We start from the raw sequence: 21,419 nt of genomic DNA on the forward strand, positions 1-21,419 counted from the left end.
CCATTTTTCACTTTCTGTGATATTGAACTTGTACCATAAACGAGGTTCTTGTAAACAAAGCCGTCCCAAACTTTGGGGTGGCTGTGTCTTTTTGATTTTAATTTCCCTAAGCTATAGGACCATATGTGGAAGTGCCCTAGGCTCTGTTGCTTTGTTTTTTAGATGTTTCAGGAAACACCATACACTTCTCCCGAGAGGCTGTTGGCAATTTACATCCCGCCCATCAGCATAACAAGGCTCCTAGTTCTCCATGGCCTGTCCTGCCTTTCTGGATTTTACACTTTTTTCAGATGGCCCTTTTGACCGGGGGGAAGTGAGACTTCATTGTAGTGCAGATTTCCTTTGCAAGCTTGCTTGGTTGGCCAAAAAGGGCGTATGCGTTTTTTCCTGAATATATTCAGGAAAAAACGCATACGCCCTTTTTGGGCAAGTGCATCATTGTGGACGTTCTGCCTCTTTTCCTATGCTTTCAATGCAATTCCAGTCTACCTCCTGAAATCGGTTTCCTGCAATTCTGCCCCGCTTTTTAGTCCTCTTGGCAGCCTTACTTCAGTATATTTTTGGACGATAGCTGTCATTTATAACTCTGCAGGGTTGTGAATTACAGTGCCCCTGAGCTCCTTTCTTCAACTCGCTTTCTTGTGAGCTGGCCGCAACACCGCAGGATTGCTTCAGGCCCTAATCTGGTTCTTGCACGGAACACTGAGCCTTTGGTTAATTCCTCTTCCTGGTGGGAAATGAGAGTTAAATTTGCCCGTCCAGACACCTCCAGCTAGTCTCTCATTGGTTCTCCCTATTCCTGTTCATCTTCCGCAGAAATAGCAAACTGGGCCAAACAGGAGGTTAAAGGCACTGACTCTCCAAGTCGGGAGAGTGTTAGTAAAGCATCTGGAATGTTGCACCCGAGTACCAGGGGATGAAAACTGAGTCATATTTGAACACGTCTCCCGATCACACGGTTGATCATACTCTGGGTTCCACATGCATGTTTTAGCTGAAGGAAGAATCCCTTAATCCTGGAGAGTTGAGACCCGTGGAATGGGTACCATGCAATATGACTTCAAAGGGTCTTCCTTTGCTCACCAAACCTCTCCAATCCTATCACTGTTGCGTTTATGCCCCTGTACACATGCTTGATTCTCTTTCAGAGACATAGCAATCCATAGGTTTTAAGATACTTACTAGTCAGGTACATTCTTAGGCGTTTAATATGGGGTGTTGAGTCCATTTCGTTGAGCAAGGAGTAGCTCTTGTCTATTCCATATTTGGCTTATGGAACTTTATCTATGCTCATTTCAATCTCTGTTTTTATGCAGCACACCACCTCACCTTTCCCCTTAAGCCAGCATAAGTTGGTTTTCTACATTTGAGACCCTCTTCTGTTTTGTAATCCAGTTCCTGTGTAGCCAAGTTTACATTCCGTGTATTAGTGATATCTTATGATGTTTCTTTTTCTGTGTGACTTACTTCAGTTAGAATCATCATACCTGAATCCACTCATTATGCTGCTACGGGCCTGATGACATAGATTTCATTGCTGAGTGATATTGCATTGTACGTAAGTACCACAACTTCTTTATCCATTTTTCACTTTCTGCAATATTGAACTTGTACCGTAAACGAGGTTCTTGTAAACAGAGCTCTCCCAAACTTTGGGGTGGCTGTGTCTTTTTGATTTTAATTTCCCTAAGCTATAGGACCATAAGTGGAAGTGCCCTAGGCTATGTTGCTCTGTTTTTTAGATGTTTCAGGAAACACCATACACTTCTCCCGAGAGGCTGTTGGCAATTTACATCCCGCCCATCAGCATAACAAGGCTCCTAGTTCTCCATGGCCTGTCCTGCCTTTCTGGATTTTACACTTTTTTCAGATGGCCCTTTTGACCGGGGGGAAGTGAGACTTCATTGTAGTGCAGATTTCCTTTGCAAGCTTGCTTGGTTGGCCAAAAAGAGCGTATGCGTTTTTTCCTGAATATATTCAGGAAAAAACGCATACGCCCTTTTTGGGCAAGTGCATCATTGTAGACGTTCTGCCTCTTTTCCTATGCTTTAAATGCAATTCCAGTCTACCTCCTGAAATCGGTTTCCTGCAATTCTGCCCCACTTTCAAGTCCTCTTGGCAGCCTTACTTCAGTATATTTTTGGACGATAGCTGTCATTTATAACTGCAGGTTTGTGAATTACAGTGCCCCTGAGCTCCTTTCTTCAACTCGCTTTCTTGTGAGCTGGCTGCAACACCGCAGGATTGCTTCAGGCCCTAATCTGATTCCGGCACGGCACGCTGAGCCTTTGGTTAATTCCTCTTCCTGGTGGGAAATGAGAGGTAAATTTGCCCGTCCAGACACCTCCAGCTAGTCTCTCATTGGTTCTCCCTATTCCTGTTCATCTTCCGCAGAAATTGCAAACTGGGCCAAACAGGAGATTAAAGGCACTGACTCTCCAAGTCGGGAGAGCGTTAGTAAAGCATCTGGAATGTTGCACCCGAGTCCCAGGGGATGAAAACTGAGACATATTTGAACACCTCTCCCGATCACATGGTTGATCATACTCTGGGTTCCACATGCATGTTTTAGCTGAAGGAAGAATCCCTTAAACCTGGAGAGTTGAGACCCGTGGAATGGGTACCATGCAATATGACTTCAAAGGGTCTTCATTTGCTCACCGAACCTCTCCAATCCTATCACTGCTGCGTTTATGCCCCTGTACACACGCTTGATTCTCTTTCAGAGACATAGCAATCCATAGGTTTTAAGATACTTACTAGTCAGGTACATTCTTAGGCGTTTAATATGGGGTGTTGAGTCCATTTCGTTGAGCAAGGAGTAGCTCTTGTCTATTCCATATTTGGCTTATGGAACTTTATCTATGCTCATTTCAATCTCTGTTTTTATGCAGCACCCCACCTCACATTTCCCCTTAAGCCAGCATAAGTTGGTTTTCTACATTTGAGACCCTCTTCTGTTTTGTAATCCAGTTCCTGTGTAGCCAAGTTTACATTCCGTGTATTAGTGATATCTTATGATGTTTCTTTTTCTGTGTGACTTATTTCAGTTAGAATCATCATACCTGAATCCACTCATTATGCTACTACGGGCCTGATGACATAGATTTCATTGTTGAGTGATATTGCATTGTACGTAAGTACCACAACTTCTTTATCCATTTTTCACTTTCTGCAATATTGAACTTGTACCGTAAACGAGGTTCTTGTAAACAGAGCTCTCCCAAACTTTGGGGTCGCTGTGTCTTTTTGATTTTAATTTCCCTAAGCTATAGGACCATAAGTGGAAGTGCCCTAGGCTATGTTGCTCTGTTTTTTAGATGTTTCAGGAAACACCATACACTTCTCCCGAGAGGCTGTTGGCAATTTACATCCCGCCCATCAGCATAACAAGGCTCCCAGTTCTCCATGGCCTGTCCTGCCTTTCTGGATTTTACACTTTTTTCAGATGGCCCTTTTGACCGGGGGGAAGTGAGACTTCATTGTAGTGCAGATTTCCTTTGCAAGCTTGCTTGGTTGGCCAAAAAGGGCGTATGCGTTTTTTCCTGAATATATTCAGGAAAAAACGCATACGCCCTTTTTGGGCAAGTGCATCATTGTAGACGTTCTGCCTCTTTTCCTATGCTTTAAATGCAATTCCAGTCTACCTCCTGAAATCGGTTTCCTGCAATTCTGCCCCACTTTCAAGTCCTCTTGGCAGCCTTACTTCAGTATATTTTTGGACGATAGCTGTCATTTATAACTGCAGGTTTGTGAATTACAGTGCCCCTGAGCTCCTTTCTTCAACTCGCTTTCTTGTGAGCTGGCTGCAACACCGCAGGATTGCTTCAGGCCCTAATCTGATTCCGGCACGGCACGCTGAGCCTTTGGTTAATTCCTCTTCCTGGTGGGAAATGAGAGGTAAATTTGCCCGTCCAGACACCTCCAGCTAGTCTCTCATTGGTTCTCCCTATTCCTGTTCATCTTCCGCAGAAATTGCAAACTGGGCCAAACAGGAGATTAAAGGCACTGACTCTCCAAGTCGGGAGAGCGTTAGTAAAGCATCTGGAATGTTGCACCCGAGTCCCAGGGGATGAAAACTGGGACATATTTGAACACCTCTCCTGATCACATGGTTGATCATACTCTGGGTTCCACATGCATGTTTTAGCTGAAGGAAGAATCCCTTAAACCTGGAGAGTTGAGACCCGTGGAATGGGTACCATGCAATATGACTTCAAAGGGTCTTCATTTGCTCACCGAACCTCTCCAATCCTATCACTGCTGCGTTTATGCCCCTGTACACACGCTTGATTCTCTTTCAGAGACATAGCAATCCATAGGTTTTAAGATACTTACTAGTCAGGTACATTCTTAGGCGTTTAATATGGGGTGTTGAGTCCATTTCATTGAGCAAGGCGTAGCTCTTGTCTATTCCATATTTGGCTTAAGGAACTTTATCTGTGCTCATTTCAATCTCTGGTTTTATGCAGCACCCCAACTCACCTTTCCCCTTAAGCAAGCATGTTGGTTTTCTAAATTTGAGAACCTGTTCTGTTTTGTAATCCACTTCCTGTGTAGCCCAGTTTACATTCCGTGTATTAGTGATATCTTATGATGTTTCTTTTTCTGTGTGACTTATTTCAGTTAGAATCATCATACCTGAATCCACTCATTATGCTGCTACGGGCCTGATGACATAGATTTCATTGTTGAGTGATATTGCATTGTACGTAAGTACCACAACTTCTTTATCCATTTTTCACTTTCTGCGATATTGAACTTGTACTGTAAAGGAGGTTCTTGTAAACAGAGCCATCCCAAACTTTGGGGTGGCTGTGTCTTTTTGATTTTAATTTCCCTAAGCTATAGGACCATAAGTGGAAGTGCCCTAGGCTCCGTTGCTTTGTTTTTTAGATGTTTCAGGAAACACCATACACTTCTCCCGAGTGGCTGTTGGCAATTTACATCCCGCCCATCAGCATAACAAGGCTCCCAGTTCTCCATGGCCTGTCCTGCCTTTCTGGATTTTACACTTTTTTCAGATGGTCCTTTTGACCGGGGGGAAGTGAGACTTCATTGTAGTGCAGATTTCCTTTGCAAGCTTGCTTGGTTGGCCAAAAAGGGCGTATGCGTTTTTTCCTGAATATATTCAGGAAAAAACGCATACGCCCTTTTTGGCCAAGTGCATCATTGTGGACGTTCTGCCTCTTTTCCTATGCTTTAAATGCAATTCCAGTCTACCTCCTGAAATCGGTTTCCTGCAATTCTGCCCCACTTTCAAGTCCTCTTGGCAGCCTTACTTCAGTATATTTTTGGACGATAGCTGTCATTTATAACTGCAGGTTTGTGAATTACAGTGCCCCTGAGCTCCTTTCTTCAACTCGCTTTCTTGTGAGCTGGCTGCAACACCGCAGGATTGCTTCAGGCCCTAATCTGATTCCGGCACGGCACGCTGAGCCTTTGGTTAATTCCTCTTCCTGGTGGGAAATGAGAGGTAAATTTGCCCGTCCAGACACCTCCAGCTAGTCTCTCATTGGTTCTCCCTATTCCTGTTCATCTTCCGCAGAAATTGCAAACTGGGCCAAACAGGAGATTAAAGGCACTGACTCTCCAAGTCGGGAGAGCGTTAGTAAAGCATCTGGAATGTTGCACCCGAGTCCCAGGGGATGAAAACTGAGACATATTTGAACACCTCTCCCGATCACATGGTTGATCATACTCTGGGTTCCACATGCATGTTTTAGCTGAAGGAAGAATCCCTTAAACCTGGAGAGTTGAGACCCGTGGAATGGGTACCATGCAATATGACTTCAAAGGGTCTTCATTTGCTCACCGAACCTCTCCAATCCTATCACTGCTGCGTTTATGCCCCTGTACACACGCTTGATTCTCTTTCAGAGACATAGCAATCCATAGGTTTTAAGATACTTACTAGTCAGGTACATTCTTAGGCGTTTAATATGGGGTGTTGAGTCCATTTCGTTGAGCAAGGAGTAGCTCTTGTCTATTCCATATTTGGCTTATGGAACTTTATCTATGCTCATTTCAATCTCTGTTTTTATGCAGCACCCCACCTCACATTTCCCCTTAAGCCAGCATAAGTTGGTTTTCTACATTTGAGACCCTCTTCTGTTTTGTAATCCAGTTCCTGTGTAGCCAAGTTTACATTCCGTGTATTAGTGATATCTTATGATGTTTCTTTTTCTGTGTGACTTATTTCAGTTAGAATCATCATACCTGAATCCACTCATTATGCTACTACGGGCCTGATGACATAGATTTCATTGTTGAGTGATATTGCATTGTACGTAAGTACCACAACTTCTTTATCCATTTTTCACTTTCTGCAATATTGAACTTGTACCGTAAACGAGGTTCTTGTAAACAGAGCTCTCCCAAACTTTGGGGTCGCTGTGTCTTTTTGATTTTAATTTCCCTAAGCTATAGGACCATAAGTGGAAGTGCCCTAGGCTATGTTGCTCTGTTTTTTAGATGTTTCAGGAAACACCATACACTTCTCCCGAGAGGCTGTTGGCAATTTACATCCCGCCCATCAGCATAACAAGGCTCCCAGTTCTCCATGGCCTGTCCTGCCTTTCTGGATTTTACACTTTTTTCAGATGGCCCTTTTGACCGGGGGGAAGTGAGACTTCATTGTAGTGCAGATTTCCTTTGCAAGCTTGCTTGGTTGGCCAAAAAGGGCGTATGCGTTTTTTCCTGAATATATTCAGGAAAAAACGCATACGCCCTTTTTGGGCAAGTGCATCATTGTAGACGTTCTGCCTCTTTTCCTATGCTTTAAATGCAATTCCAGTCTACCTCCTGAAATCGGTTTCCTGCAATTCTGCCCCACTTTCAAGTCCTCTTGGCAGCCTTACTTCAGTATATTTTTGGACGATAGCTGTCATTTATAACTGCAGGTTTGTGAATTACAGTGCCCCTGAGCTCCTTTCTTCAACTCGCTTTCTTGTGAGCTGGCTGCAACACCGCAGGATTGCTTCAGGCCCTAATCTGATTCCGGCACGGCACGCTGAGCCTTTGGTTAATTCCTCTTCCTGGTGGGAAATGAGAGGTAAATTTGCCCGTCCAGACACCTCCAGCTAGTCTCTCATTGGTTCTCCCTATTCCTGTTCATCTTCCGCAGAAATTGCAAACTGGGCCAAACAGGAGATTAAAGGCACTGACTCTCCAAGTCGGGAGAGCGTTAGTAAAGCATCTGGAATGTTGCACCCGAGTCCCAGGGGATGAAAACTGGGACATATTTGAACACCTCTCCCGATCACATGGTTGATCATACTCTGGGTTCCACATGCATGTTTTAGCTGAAGGAAGAATCCCTTAAACCTGGAGAGTTGAGACCCGTGGAATGGGTACCATGCAATATGACTTCAAAGGGTCTTCATTTGCTCACCGAACCTCTCCAATCCTATCACTGCTGCGTTTATGCCCCTGTACACACGCTTGATTCTCTTTCAGAGACATAGCAATCCATAGGTTTTAAGATACTTACTAGTCAGGTACATTCTTAGGCGTTTAATATGGGGTGTTGAGTCCATTTCATTGAGCAAGGCGTAGCTCTTGTCTATTCCATATTTGGCTTAAGGAACTTTATCTGTGCTCATTTCAATCTCTGGTTTTATGCAGCACCCCAACTCACCTTTCCCCTTAAGCAAGCATGTTGGTTTTCTAAATTTGAGAACCTGTTCTGTTTTGTAATCCACTTCCTGTGTAGCCCAGTTTACATTCCGTGTATTAGTGATATCTTATGATGTTTCTTTTTCTGTGTGACTTATTTCAGTTAGAATCATCATACCTGAATCCACTCATTATGCTGCTACGGGCCTGATGACATAGATTTCATTGTTGAGTGATATTGCATTGTACGTAAGTACCACAACTTCTTTATCCATTTTTCACTTTCTGCGATATTGAACTTGTACTGTAAAGGAGGTTCTTGTAAACAGAGCCATCCCAAACTTTGGGGTGGCTGTGTCTTTTTGATTTTAATTTCCCTAAGCTATAGGACCATAAGTGGAAGTGCCCTAGGCTCCGTTGCTTTGTTTTTTAGATGTTTCAGGAAACACCATACACTTCTCCCGAGTGGCTGTTGGCAATTTACATCCCGCCCATCAGCATAACAAGGCTCCCAGTTCTCCATGGCCTGTCCTGCCTTTCTGGATTTTACACTTTTTTCAGATGGTCCTTTTGACCGGGGGGAAGTGAGACTTCATTGTAGTGCAGATTTCCTTTGCAAGCTTGCTTGGTTGGCCAAAAAGGGCGTATGCGTTTTTTCCTGAATATATTCAGGAAAAAACGCATACGCCCTTTTTGGCCAAGTGCATCATTGTGGACGTTCTGCCTCTTTTCCTATGCTTTAAATGCAATTCCAGTCTACCTCCTGAAATCGGTTTCCTGCAATTCTGCCCCGCTTTTTAGTCCTCTTGGCAGCCTTACTTCAGTATATTTTTGGACGATAGCTGTCATTTATAACTGCAGGTTTGTGAATTACAGTGCACCTGAGCTCCTTTCTTCAACTCGTTTTCTTGTGAGCTGGCCGCAACACCGCAGGATTGCTTCAGGCCCTAATCTGGTTCCTGCACGGAACACTGAGCCTTTGGTTAATTCCTCTTCCTGGTGGGAAATGAGAGTTAAATTTGCCCGTCTAGACACCTCCAGCTAGTCTCTCATTGGTTCTCCCTATTCCTGTTCATCTTCCGCAGAAATAGCAAACTGGGACAAACAGGAGGTTAAAGGCACTGACTCTCCAAGTCGGGAGAGTGTTAGTAAAGCATCTGGAATGTTGCACCCGAGTACCAGGGGATGAAAACTGAGTCATATTTGAACACGTCTCCCGATCACACGGTTGATCATACTCTTGGTTCCACATGCATGTTTTAGCTGAAGGAAGAATCCCTTAATCCTGGAGAGTTGAGACCCGTGGAATGGGTACCATGCAATATGACTTCAAAGGGTCTTCCTTTGCTCACCAATGCTCTCCAATCCTATCACTGCTGCGTTTATGCCCCTGTACACATGCTTGATTCTCTTTCAGAGACATAGCAATCCATAGGTTTTAAGATACTTACTAGTCAGGTACATTCTTAGGCGTTTAATATGGGGTGTTGAGTCCATTTCGTTGAGCAAGGTGTAGCTCTTGTCTATTCCATATTTGGCTTATGGAACTTTATCTATGCTCATTTCAATCTCTGTTTTTATGCAGCACCCCACCTCACCTTTCCCCTTAAGCCAGCATAAGTTGGTTTTCTACATTTGAGACCCTCTTCTGTTTTGTAATCCAGTTCCTGTGTAGCCAAGTTTACATTCCGTGTATTAGTGATATCTTATGATGTTTCTTTTTCTGTGTGACTTATTTCAGTTAGAATCATCATACCTGAATCCACTCATTATGCTGCTACGGGCCTGATGACATAGATTTCATTGCTGAGTGATATTGCATTGTACGTAAGTACCACAACTTCTTTATCCATTTTTCACTTTCTGCGATATTGAACTTGTACCGTAAACGAGGTTCTTGTAAACAGAGCCGTCCCAAACTTTGGGGTGGCTGTGTCTTTTTGATTTTAATTTCCCTAAGCTATAGGACCATAAGTGGAAGTGCCCTAGGCTCTGTTGCTTTGTTTTTTAGATGTTTCAGGAAACACCATACACTTCTCCCTAGTGGCTGTTGGCAATTTACATCCCGCACATCAGCATAACAAGGCTCCCAGTTCTCCATGGCCTGTCCTGCCTTTCTGGATTTTACACTTTTTTCAGATGGCCCTTTTGACCGGGGGGAAGTGAGACTTCATTGTAGTGCAGATTTCCTTTGCAAGCTTGCTTGGTTGGCCAAAAAGGGTGTATGCGTTTTTTCCTGAATATATTCAGGAAAAAACGCATACGCCCTTTTTGGCCAAGTGCATCATTGTGGACGTTCTGCCTCTTTTCCTATGCTTTCAATGCAATTCCAGTCTACCTCCTGAAAGCGGTTTCCTGCAATTCTGCCCCGCTTTCAAGTCCTCTTGGCAGCCTTACTTCAGTATATTTTTGGATGATAGCTGTCATTTATAACTCTGCAGGTTTGTGAATTACAGTGCCCCTGAGCTCCTTTCTTCAACTCGCTTTCTTGTGAGCTGGCCGCAACACTGCAGGATTGCTTCAGGCCCTAATCTGATTCCGGCACGGCACGCTGAGCCTTTGGTTAATTCCTCTTCCTGGTGGGAAATGAGAGGTAAATTTGCCCGTCCAGACACCTCCAGCTAGTCTCTCATTGGTTCTCCCTATTCCTGTTCATCTTCCGCAGAAATTGCAAACTGGGCCAAACAGGAGGTTAAGGCACTGACTCTCCAAGTCGGGAGAGCGTTAGTAAAGCATCTGGAATGTTGCACCCGAGTCCCAGGGGAAGAAAACTGAGACATATTTGAACACGTCTCCCGATCACATGGTTGATCATACTCTGGGTTCCACATGCATGTTTTAGCTGAAGGAAGAATCCCTTAAACCTGGAGAGTTGAGACCCGTGGAATGGGTACCATGCAATATGACTTCAAAGGGTCTTCATTTGCTCACCGAACCTCTCCAATCCTATCACTGCTGCGTTTATGCCCCTGTACACACGCTTGATTCTCTTTCAGAGACATAGCAATCCATAGGTTTTAAGATACTTACAAGTCAAGTACATTCATAGGCGTTTAATATGGGGTGTTGAGTCCATTTCTTTGAGCAAGGCGTAGCTCTTGTCTATTCCATATTTGGCTTAAGGAACTTTATCTGTGCTCATTTCAATGTCTGGTTTTATGCAGCACCCCAACTCACCTTTCCCCTTAAGCAAGCATGTTGGTTTTCTAAATTTGAAAACCTGTTCTGTTTTGTAATCCACTTCCTGTGTAGCCAAGTTTACATTCCATGTATTAGTGATATCTTATGATGTTTCTTTTTCTGTGTGACTTATTTCAGTTAGAATCATCATACCTGAATCCACTCATTATGCTGCTACGGGCCTGATGACATAGATTTCATTGTTGAGTGATATTGCATTGTACGTAAGTACCACAACTTCTTTATCCATTTTTCACTTTCTGCGATATTGAACTTGTACTGTGAAGGAGGTTCTAGTAAACAGAGCTGTCCGAAACTTTGGGGTGGCTGTGTCTTTTGGATTTTAATTTCCCTAAGCTATAGGACCATAAGTGGAAGTGCCCTAGCCTCTGTTGCTTTGTTTTTTAGATGTTTCAGGAAACACCATACACTTCTCCCGAGTGGCTGTTGGCAATTTACATCCCGCCCATCAGCATAACAAGGCTCCCAGTTCTCCATGGCCTGTCCTGCCTTTCTGGATTTTACACTTTTTTCAGATGGCCCTTTTGACCGGGGGGAAATGAGACTTCATTGTAGTGCAGATTTCCTTTGCAAGCTTGCTTTGTTGGCCAAAAAGGGCGTATGCGTTTCTTCCTGAATATATTCAGGAAAAAACGCATACGCCCTTTTTGGCCAAGGGCATCATTGTGGACGTTCTGCCTCTTTTCCTATGCTTTAAATGCAATTCCAGTCTACCTCCTGAAATGGGTTTCCTGCAATTCTGCCCCGCTTTCAAGTCCTCGTGGCAGCCTTACTTCAGTATATTTTTGGACGATAGCTGTCATTTATAACTCTGCAGATTTGTGAATTACAGTGCCCCTGAGCTCCTTTCTTCAACTCGCTTTCTTGTGAGCTGGCCGCAACACCGCAGGATTGCTTCAGGCCCTAATCTGGTTCCGGCAAGGCACGATGAGCCTTTGGTTAATTCCTCTTCCTGGTGGGAAATGAGAGTTAAATTTGCCCGTCCAGACACCTCCAGCTAGTCTCTCATTGGTCCTCCCTATTCCTGTTCATCTTCCGCAGAAATTGCAAACTGGGCCAAACAGGTGGTTAAAGGCACTGACTGTCCAAGTCGGGAGAGTGTTACTAAAGCGTCTGGAATGTTGCACTCGAGTACCAGGGGTCGAAACCTGAGACATATTTGAACACGTCTTCCGAACACACGGTTGATCATACTCTGGGTTCTACATGCATGATTGAGCTGAAGGAAGAAACCCTTACACCTGGAGAGTTGAGGCCCGTGGAATGGGTATCATGCAATATGACTTCAAAGGGTTTTAATTTGCTCACCGAAACTCTCCAATCCTATCACTGCTGCATTTATGCCCCTGTACACACGCTTGATTCTCTTTCGGAGACATAGCAATCCATAGGTTTTAAGATACTTACTAGTCAGGTACATTCTTAGGCGTTTAATATGGGGTGTTGAGTCCATTTCGTTGAGCAAAGAGTAGCTCTTGTCTATAACATATTTGGCTTAAGGAACATTATCTGTGCTCATTTCAATCTCTGGTTTTATGCAGCTCCCCAACTCACCTTTCCCCTTAAGCAAGCATGAATTGGTTTTCTAAATTTGAGAACCTGTTCTGTTTTGTAATTCAGTTCCTGTGTAGCCAAGTTTACATTCCATGTATTAGTGATATCTTATGATGTTTCTTTTTCTGTGTGACTTATTTGAGTTAGAATCATCATACCTGAATCCACTCATTAAGCTGCTACGGGCCTGATGACATAGATTTCATTGCTGAGTGATATTGCATTGTACGTAAGTACCACAACTTCTTTATCCATTTTTCACTTTCTGCGATATTGAACGTGTACCGTAAATGAGGTTCTTGTAAACAGAGCCATCCCAAACATTGGGGTGGCTGTGTCTTTTTCATTTTAATTTCCCTAAGCTATAGGACCATAAGTGGAAGTGCCCTAGGCTCTGTTGCTTTGTTTTTTAGATGTTTCAGGAAACACCATACACTTCTCCTGAGTGGCTGTTGGCAATTTACATCCCGCCCATTGGCATAACAAGGCTCCCAGTTCTCCATGGCCTGTCCTGCCTTTCTGGATTTTACACTTTTTTCAGATGGCCCTTTTGACCAGGGGGAAGTGAGACTTCATTGTAGTGCAGATTTCCTTTGCAAGCTTGCTTGGTTGGCCAAAAAGGGCGTATGGTTTTTTCCTGAATATATTCAGGAAAAAAGGCATACGCCCTTTTTGGCCAAGTGCATCATTGTCGACCTTCTGCCTCTTTTCCTATGCTTTAAATGCAATTCCAGTAACCTTCTGATATCGGTTTCCTGAAATTCTGCCCCGCTTTCAAGTTCTCTTGGGAGCCTTACTTCAGTATATTTTTGGACGATAGCTGTCATTTATAACTCTGCAGGTTTGTGAATTACAGTGCCCCTGAGCTCCTTTCTTCAACTCGCTTTCTTGTGAGCTGGACGTAACACCGTAGGATTGCTTGAGGCCCTAATCTGGTTCCGGCACGGCACGCTGAGCCTTTGGTTAATTCCTCTTCCTGGTGGGAAATGAGAGTTAAATTTGCCCGTCCAGACACCTCCAGCTAGTCTCTCATTGGTTCTTCCTATTCCTGTTAATCTTCCGCAGAAATTGCAAAATGGGCCAAAGAGGAGTTTAAAAGCACTGACTCTCCAAGTCGGGAGAGTGTTAGTAAAGCATCTGGCATGTTGCACCTGAATACCAGGGGTTGAAAACTGAGACATATTAGAACACGTCGCCCGATCACACGGTTGATCATACTCTGGGTTCCACATGCATGTTTTAGCTGAAGGAAGAATCCCTTAAACCTGGAGAGTTGAGACCCGTGGAATGTGTACCATGCAATATGACTTCAAAGGGTCTTCATTTGCTCACCGAAACTCTCCAATCCTATCACTGCTGCGTTTATGCCCCTGTACACACGCTTGATTGTCTTTTTTAGACATAGCAATCCATAGGTTTTAAGATACTTACTAGTCAGGTACATTCTTAGGCGTTTAATATGGGGTGTTGAGTCCATTTCGTTGAGCAAGGCGTAGCTCTTGTCTATTACATATTTGGCTTAAGGAACTTTATCTGTGCTCATTTCAATCTCTGGTTTTATGCAGCACCCCAACTCACCTTTCCCCTTAAGCAATCATAAGTTGGTTGTCTAAATTTGAGACCCTGTTCTGTTTTGTAATTCAGTTCCGGTGTAGCCAAGTTTAGATTCCGTGTATTAGTGATATCTTATGATGTTTCATTTTCTGTGTGAATAATTTCAGTTAGAATCATCATACCTGAATCCACTCTTTATGCTGCTACGGGCCTGATGACATAGATTTCATTGCTGAGTGATATTGCATTGTACGTAAGTACCACAACTTCTTTATCCAGTTTTCACTTTCTGCAATATTGAACTTGTACCGTAAACGAGGTTCTTGTAAACAGAGCCATCCCAAACTTTGGGGTGACTGTGTCTTTTTGATTTTAATTTCCCTAAGCTATAGGGCCATAAGTGGAAGTGCCCTAGGCTCTGTTGCTTGGTTTCTTAGATGTTTCGGGAAACACCATACACTTCTCCCCTGTGGCTGTTGGGAATTTACATCCCGACCATCAATATAACAAGGCTCCCATTTCTCCATGGCCTGTCCTGCCTTTCTGGATTTTACACTTTTTTCAGATGGCCCTTTTGACCATGGGGAAGTGAGACTTCATTGTAGTGCAGATTTTCTTTGCAAGCTTGCTTGGTTGGCCAAAAAGAGTATGCGATCTTTCCTGAATATATTCAGGAAAAAACGCATACGCCCTTTTTGGCCAAGTGCATCATTGTCGACGTTCTGCCTCTTTTCCTATCCTTTAAATGCAATTCCAGTCTACCTCCTGAAATCGGTTTCCTGCAATTCTGCCCCGCATTCAAGTCCTCTTGGCATCCTTACTTCAGCATATTTTTGGACGATAGCTGTCATTTATAACTCTGCAGGTTTGTGAATTACAGTGCCCCTGAGCTCCTTTCTTCAACTCACTTTTTTGTGAGATGGCCGCAACACCGCATGATTGCTTCAGGCCCTAATCTGGTTCCGGCACGGCACGCTGAGCCTTTGGTTAATTCCTCTTCCTGGTGGGGAATGAGAGTTAAATTTGCCCGTCCAGACACCTCCAGCTAGTCTCTCATTGGTTCTCCCTATTCCTGTTCATCTTCCGCAGAAATTGCAGACTGGGCCAAACAGGAGGTTAAAGGCATTGACTCTCCAAGTCGGGAGAGTGTTACTAAAGCGTCTGGAATGTTGCACCCGAGTACCAGGGGACAAGAACTGAGACATATTGGAACACGTCTCCCGATCACACGGTTGATCATACTCTGGGTTCCACATGCATGTTTTAGCTGAAGGAAGAATCCCTTAAACCTGGAGAGTTGAGACCCGTGGAATGGGTACCATGCAATATGAATTCAAAGGGTCTTCATTTGCTCATCGAATCTCTCCAATCCTATCACTGCTTCGTTTAGGCCCCTATACACCCGCCTGATTCTCTTTCGGAGACATAGCGATCCATAGGTTTTAAGATACTTACTAGTCAGGTACATTCTTAGGCGTTTAATATGGGGTGTTGAGTCCATTTCGTTGAGCAAGGAGTAGCTCTTGTCTATTACATATTTGGGTTAAGGAACTTTATTTGTGCTCATTTCAATCTCTGGTTTTATGCAGCACCCCAACTCAACTTTCCCCTTAAGCAAGCATAAGTTGGTTTTCTAAATTTGAGACACTGCTCTGTTTTGTAATCCAGTTCCTGTGTAGCCAAGTTTACATTCCGTGTATTAGTGATATCTTATGATGTTTCTTTTTCTGTTTGACTTATTTCAGTTAGAATCATCATACCTGAATCCTGTCATTATGCTGCTACTGGCCTGATGACATAGATTTCATTGCTGAGTGATATTGCATTGTACGTAAGTACCACAACTTCTTTATCCATTTTTCACTTTCTGCGATATTGAACTTGTACCTTAAACGAGGTTCTTCTAAACAGAGCCGTCCCAAACTCTGGGGTGGCTGTGTCTTTTTGATTTTAATTTCCCTAAGCTATAGGACCATAAGTGGAAGTGCCCTAGGCTGTGTTGCTTTGTTTTTTAGATGTTTCAGGAAACACCATACACTTCTCCAGAGTGGCTGTTGGCAATTTACATCCCGCCCATCAGCATAACAAGGCTCCCAGTTCTCCATGGCCTGTCCTGCCTTTCTGGATTTTACACTTTTTTCAGATAGCCCTTTTGACCTGGGGGAAGTGAGACTTCATTGTAGTGCAGATTTCCTTTGCAAGCTTGCTTGGTTGGCCAAAAAGGGCGTATGCATGTTTTACTGAATATATTCAGGAAAAAACGCATACGCCCTTTTTGTCCAAGTGCATCATTGTCGAAGTTCTGCCTCTTTTCCTATGCTTTAAATGCAATTCCAGTCTACCTCCTGAAATCGGTTGCCTGCAATTCTGCCCCGCTTTCAACTCCTCTTGGCAGCCTTACTTCAGTATATTTTTGGACGATAGCTGTCATTTATAATTCTGCAGGTTTGTGAATTACAGTGCCCCTGAGCTCCTTTCTTCAACTCGCTTTCTTGTGAGCTGGCCGCAACACCGCAGGATTGCTTCAGGCCCTAATCTGGTTCCGGCACGGCACGCTGAGCCTTTGGTTAATTCCTCTTCCTGGTGGGAAATGAGAGTTAAATTTGCCCGTCCAGACACCTCCAGCTAGTCTCTCATTGGTTCTCCCTATTCCTGTTGATCTTCCGCAGAAATTGCAAACTGGGCCAAACAGGAGGTTAAAGGCACTGACCCTCCAAGTCGGGAGAGTGTTAGTAAAGCATCTGGAATGCTGCACGCGAGTACCAGCGGACGAAAACTGAGACATATTTGAACACGTCTCCCGATCACACGGTTGATCATACTCTGGGTTCTACATGCATGTTTGACCTGAAGGAAGAATCCGTTAAACCTGGAGAGTTGAGACCCGTGGAATGGGTACCATGCAATATGACTTCAAAGGGTCTTCATTTGCTCACTGAACCTCTCCAATACTATCACTGCTGCGTTTATGCCCCTGTACACACGCTTGATTCTCTTTCGGAGACATAGCAATCCATAGGTTTTAAGATACTTACTAGTCAGGTACATTCTTAGGCGTTTAATATGGGGTGTTGAGTCCATTTCGTTGAGCAAGGAGTAGCTCTTGTCTATTCCATATTTGGCTTAAGGAACTTTATGTGTGCTCATTTCAATCTCTGGTTTTATGCAGCACCCCAACTAACCTTTCCCCTTAAGCAAGCATAAGTTGGTTTTCTACATTTGAGACCCTGTTCTGTTTGTAATTCCGTTCCTGTGTAGCTAAGTTTACATTCCGTGTATTAGTGATATTTTATGATGTTCCTATTCCTGTGTGACTTATTTGAGTTAGAATCATCATACCTGAATCCATTCATTATGCTGCTACGGGCCTGATGACATAGATTTCATTGCTGAGTGATATTGCATTGTACGTAAGTACCACAACTTCTTTATCCAGTTTTCACTTTCTGCGATATTGAAGTTGTACCGTAAACGAGGTTCTTGTAAACAGAGCCGTCCCAAACTTTGGGGTGGCTGTGTCTTTTTGATTTTAATTTCCCTAAGCTATAGGACCATAAGTGGAAGTGCCCTAGGCTCTGTTGCTTTGTTTTTTAGATGTTTTAGGAAACACAATACACTTCTACCAAGTGGCTGTTGGCAATTTACATCCCGCCCATCAGCATAACAAGGCTCCCAGTTCTCCATGGCCTGTCCTGCCTTTCTGGATTTTACACTTTTTTCAGATGGCCCTTTTGACCGGGGGGAAGTGAGACTTCATTGTAGTGGAGATTTCCTTTGCAAGCTTGCTTGGTTGGCCAAAGAGGGCGTATGCGTTTTTTCCTGAATATATTCAGGAAAAAACGTATACGCCATTTTTGGCCAAGTGCATCATTGTCGACGTTCTGCCTCTTTTCCTATGCTTTAAGTGCAACTCCAGTCTACCTCCTGAAATCGGTTGCCTGCAATTCTGCCCCGTTTTCAAGTCCTCTTGGCAGCCTTACTTCAGTATATTTTTGGACGATAGCTGTCATTTATAACTCTGCAGGTTTGTGAATTACAGTGCCCCTGAGCTCCTTTCTTCAACTCGCTTTCTTGTGAGCTGGCCGCAACACCGCACGATTGCTTCAGGCCCTAATCTGGTTCCGGCACGGCACCCTGAGCCTTTGGTTAGTTCCTCTTCCTGGTGGGAAATGAGAGTTAAATTTTCCCTTCCAGACACCTCCAGCTAATCTCTCATTGGTTCTCCCTATTACTGTTCATCTTCCGCAGAAATTGCAAACTGGGCCAAACAGGAGGTTAAAGGCACTGACTCTCCAAGTCAGGAGAGTGTTATTTAAGCGTCTGGAATGTTGCACCCGAGTACCAGGGGACGAGAACTGAGACATAGTGGAACACGTCTCCCGATCACACGGTTGATCATACTCTGGGTTCCACGTGCATGTTTTAGCTGAAGGAAGAATCCCTTAAACCTGGAGAGTTTAGACCCGTGGAATGGGTACCGTGCAATATGACTTCAAAGGGTCTTCATTTGCTCACCGAACCTCTCCAATCCTATCACTGCTGCGTTTATGCCCCTGTACACATGCTTGATTCTCTTTCGGAGACATAGCAATCCAGAGGTTTTAAGATACTTACTAGTCAGGTACATTCTTAGGCGTTTAATATGGGTTGTTGAGTCCATTTCGTTGAGCAAGGAGTAGCTCTTGTCTATTACATATTTGGCTTAAGGAACTTTATCTGTGCTCATTTCAATCTCTGGTTTTATGTAGCACCCCAACTCGCCTTTCCCCTTAAGCAAGCATAAGTTGGTTTCCTAAATTTGAGACCCTGTTCTGTTTTGTAATCCAGTTCCTGTGTAGTCAATTTTACATTCCGTGTATTAGTGATATCTTATGATGTTTCTTTTCCTGTGTGAATTATTTCAGTTAGAATCATCATACCTGAATCTACTCATTATGCTGCTATGGGCCTGATGACATAGATTTCATTGCTGAGTGATATTGCATTGTACGTAAGTACCACCACCTCTTTATCCATTTTTCGCTTTCTGCAATATTGAATTTGTACCGTAAACGAGGTTCTTGTAAACAGAGCCGTCCCAAACTTTGGGGTGGCTGTGTCTTTTTGATTTTAATTTCCCTAAGCTATAGGACCATAAGTGGATGTGCCCTAGGCTCTGTTGCTTTGTTTTTTAGATGTTTCAGGAAACACCATACACTTCTCCCGAGTGGCTGTTGGCAATTTACATCCCACCCATCAGCATAACAAGGCTCCCAGTTCTCCATGGCCTGTCCTGCCTTTCTGGATTTTACACTTTTTTCAGATGGCCCTTTTGACCAGGGGGAAGTGAGACTTCATTGTAGTGCAGATTTCCTTTGCAAGCTTGCTTGGTTGGCCAAAAAGGGCGTATGCATTTTTTCCTGAATATATTCAGGAAAAAACGCATACGCCCTTTTTGGACAAGTGCATCATTGTCGACGTTCTGCCTCTTTTCCTATGCTTTAAATGCAATTCCAGTCTACCTCCTGAAATCGCTTTCCTGCAATTCTGCCTTGCTTTGAATGCCTCTTCATAGCCTTACCACAATATATTTTTTGAAAATAGTTGGCCTTTATAACTCTGCAGGTTTTTGAATTGCAGTGGCCTTTAGCTCCATTTTTCAGCTCTTATTTTTGTGATCTTGCCTCATAACCACAGGATTCCTTCAGGCCCTATTTTTCTTCTGGGGCACCTTGCTGTGCCTTTGGTTTATTCTTCTTACTGATGTGAAATTAGAGTGACATGTGCCCATTGAAACCGCTACAGCTAGTTTCTCACTGGGTCCCCCATTCCCATTCATCCTCCGCACTAACTGCAGACTGTGCGATACCAGAACTTAAAGGCATTGACTCTCCATGTGGGGATGTTGTTAGTAAAGCGGCTGGAATGTCGATCCGGAGTCCCAGGAGAGGAAAAATGAGGTGCATTTTAGAAACCTTTCCCGATCATATGGTATACCAGTCGCTGGGTTTCCCAAGCATGGTTTGGCTGTAGGAAGATTCCCTTCAACCTGGAGTGTTGGGACCCTTGGAATGAGTAGCATGAAGTATTGCATTAAACTTTTGGCAGTTGCTCACCAAAGCTCACCAATCCTCTCATCCCCAAGTGTCCAGCCTTATGTCTTATCCAGCTGTGGGTTTATATGTGGTCAATCCAGGTTGCATCACAGCCCCTGAGCGAATTTTGTAAGAATTTTTCTCTCTTTCATTGTTTCTGCGTTTTGTTTTTAAAATTTATTTCTATAATAGGGTTTAGCTCATTTTCACTGCTGTGTTTGTGCCGCTCTACACACACTTGATTCCCTTATGGAGATATATCAATACATGGGTTTTAAGATTCTTATTACTCAGATATATTTCTCTGTGGTGTATAGGGTGTGTTGTGGCCAGTTTATTGAGCAAGGTGTAGATCTTGTCTAATATTTATTTGGTTTATTGAACGGTATCTGTGTTAATTTCAAACTCTGGTTTTATGCATCACCCCACCTCTCCTTTCCCCTTAAGCTGACATAAGTGTGTTTTCTAAATGTGAGACACTGTTCTGTTCTGTAATTCATTTCTTGTGCAGCCATATTTACCCTCCCTCTATAAGTGATATCTTATGATATGTTTCTTTTTCTGTTTGACTTATTTCAAGTAGTATTATCGGACCTAAATCCACTCTTTATCCTTCTACTAACCTTATTACATTGATTTCATGGTGAAGACATATTCCATTGTACATAAGTACCACATCTTCTTTATCCATTGTTCTCTTTCCTGGGATATTTAAGGTGTACTGAAGTTGAGGTTCTTGTAAACAGAGTAGCCCTAAACTGTGGTGTGCTTTTGTCTTGTTGATTTTTAGACTTCCCTAGATATACTCCCATGATTGGAAGTGTCCTATGCTCTGTAGCTCTGTTTTTTAGATGATTTAGGAACCACCATACACTTCTCCAGAGTGGCTCTCGGCAGTTCACACACTGCCCATCAGTGTATAAAGGCTCACTCTTCTCCATGGCCTGTCCTGCATTTCTGGTTTTTACAATTTTTTAGGATGGCCCTTTTGACCGGTGGGAAATGAGACTTCTTTGTTGTGCACATTTGCATTGCTTGCTTGCTTCGTTGCCCATAAAGTGCGTATGCGTTTTTTCCTGGATATAATCAGGAAAAAACGCATACGCCCTTTTGGGCCAACTGCATCATTGTCGAAATTCTGCCGCTTTTCATGTGCTTTAAAGACGAGTCCAATCTATCTCTTGAAATCTGTTTCTTGCAATTCTGTCTTGCATTCAGATCCTCTTCTTTGCCTTACCTCAACATATTTTTGGACGTTAGTTTTCATTTATAACTCTGCAGGTTTGTGAATTGCAGTGACCCTGAGCTCCATTTTTAAGTTGCTCTTTTGTGAGCTGGCCTCAAACCCGCAGGATTGCTTCAGGCCCTATTTTGGCTCCGGCGAGGCGGGCTGAGCCTTTTTTCAATTCTTATTCTTAA

Source organism: Orcinus orca, chromosome 6 (assembly GCF_937001465.1).
Source record: "Orcinus orca chromosome 6, mOrcOrc1.1, whole genome shotgun sequence".
In the NCBI taxonomy this organism is placed as follows: Eukaryota; Metazoa; Chordata; class Mammalia; order Artiodactyla; family Delphinidae; genus Orcinus; species Orcinus orca.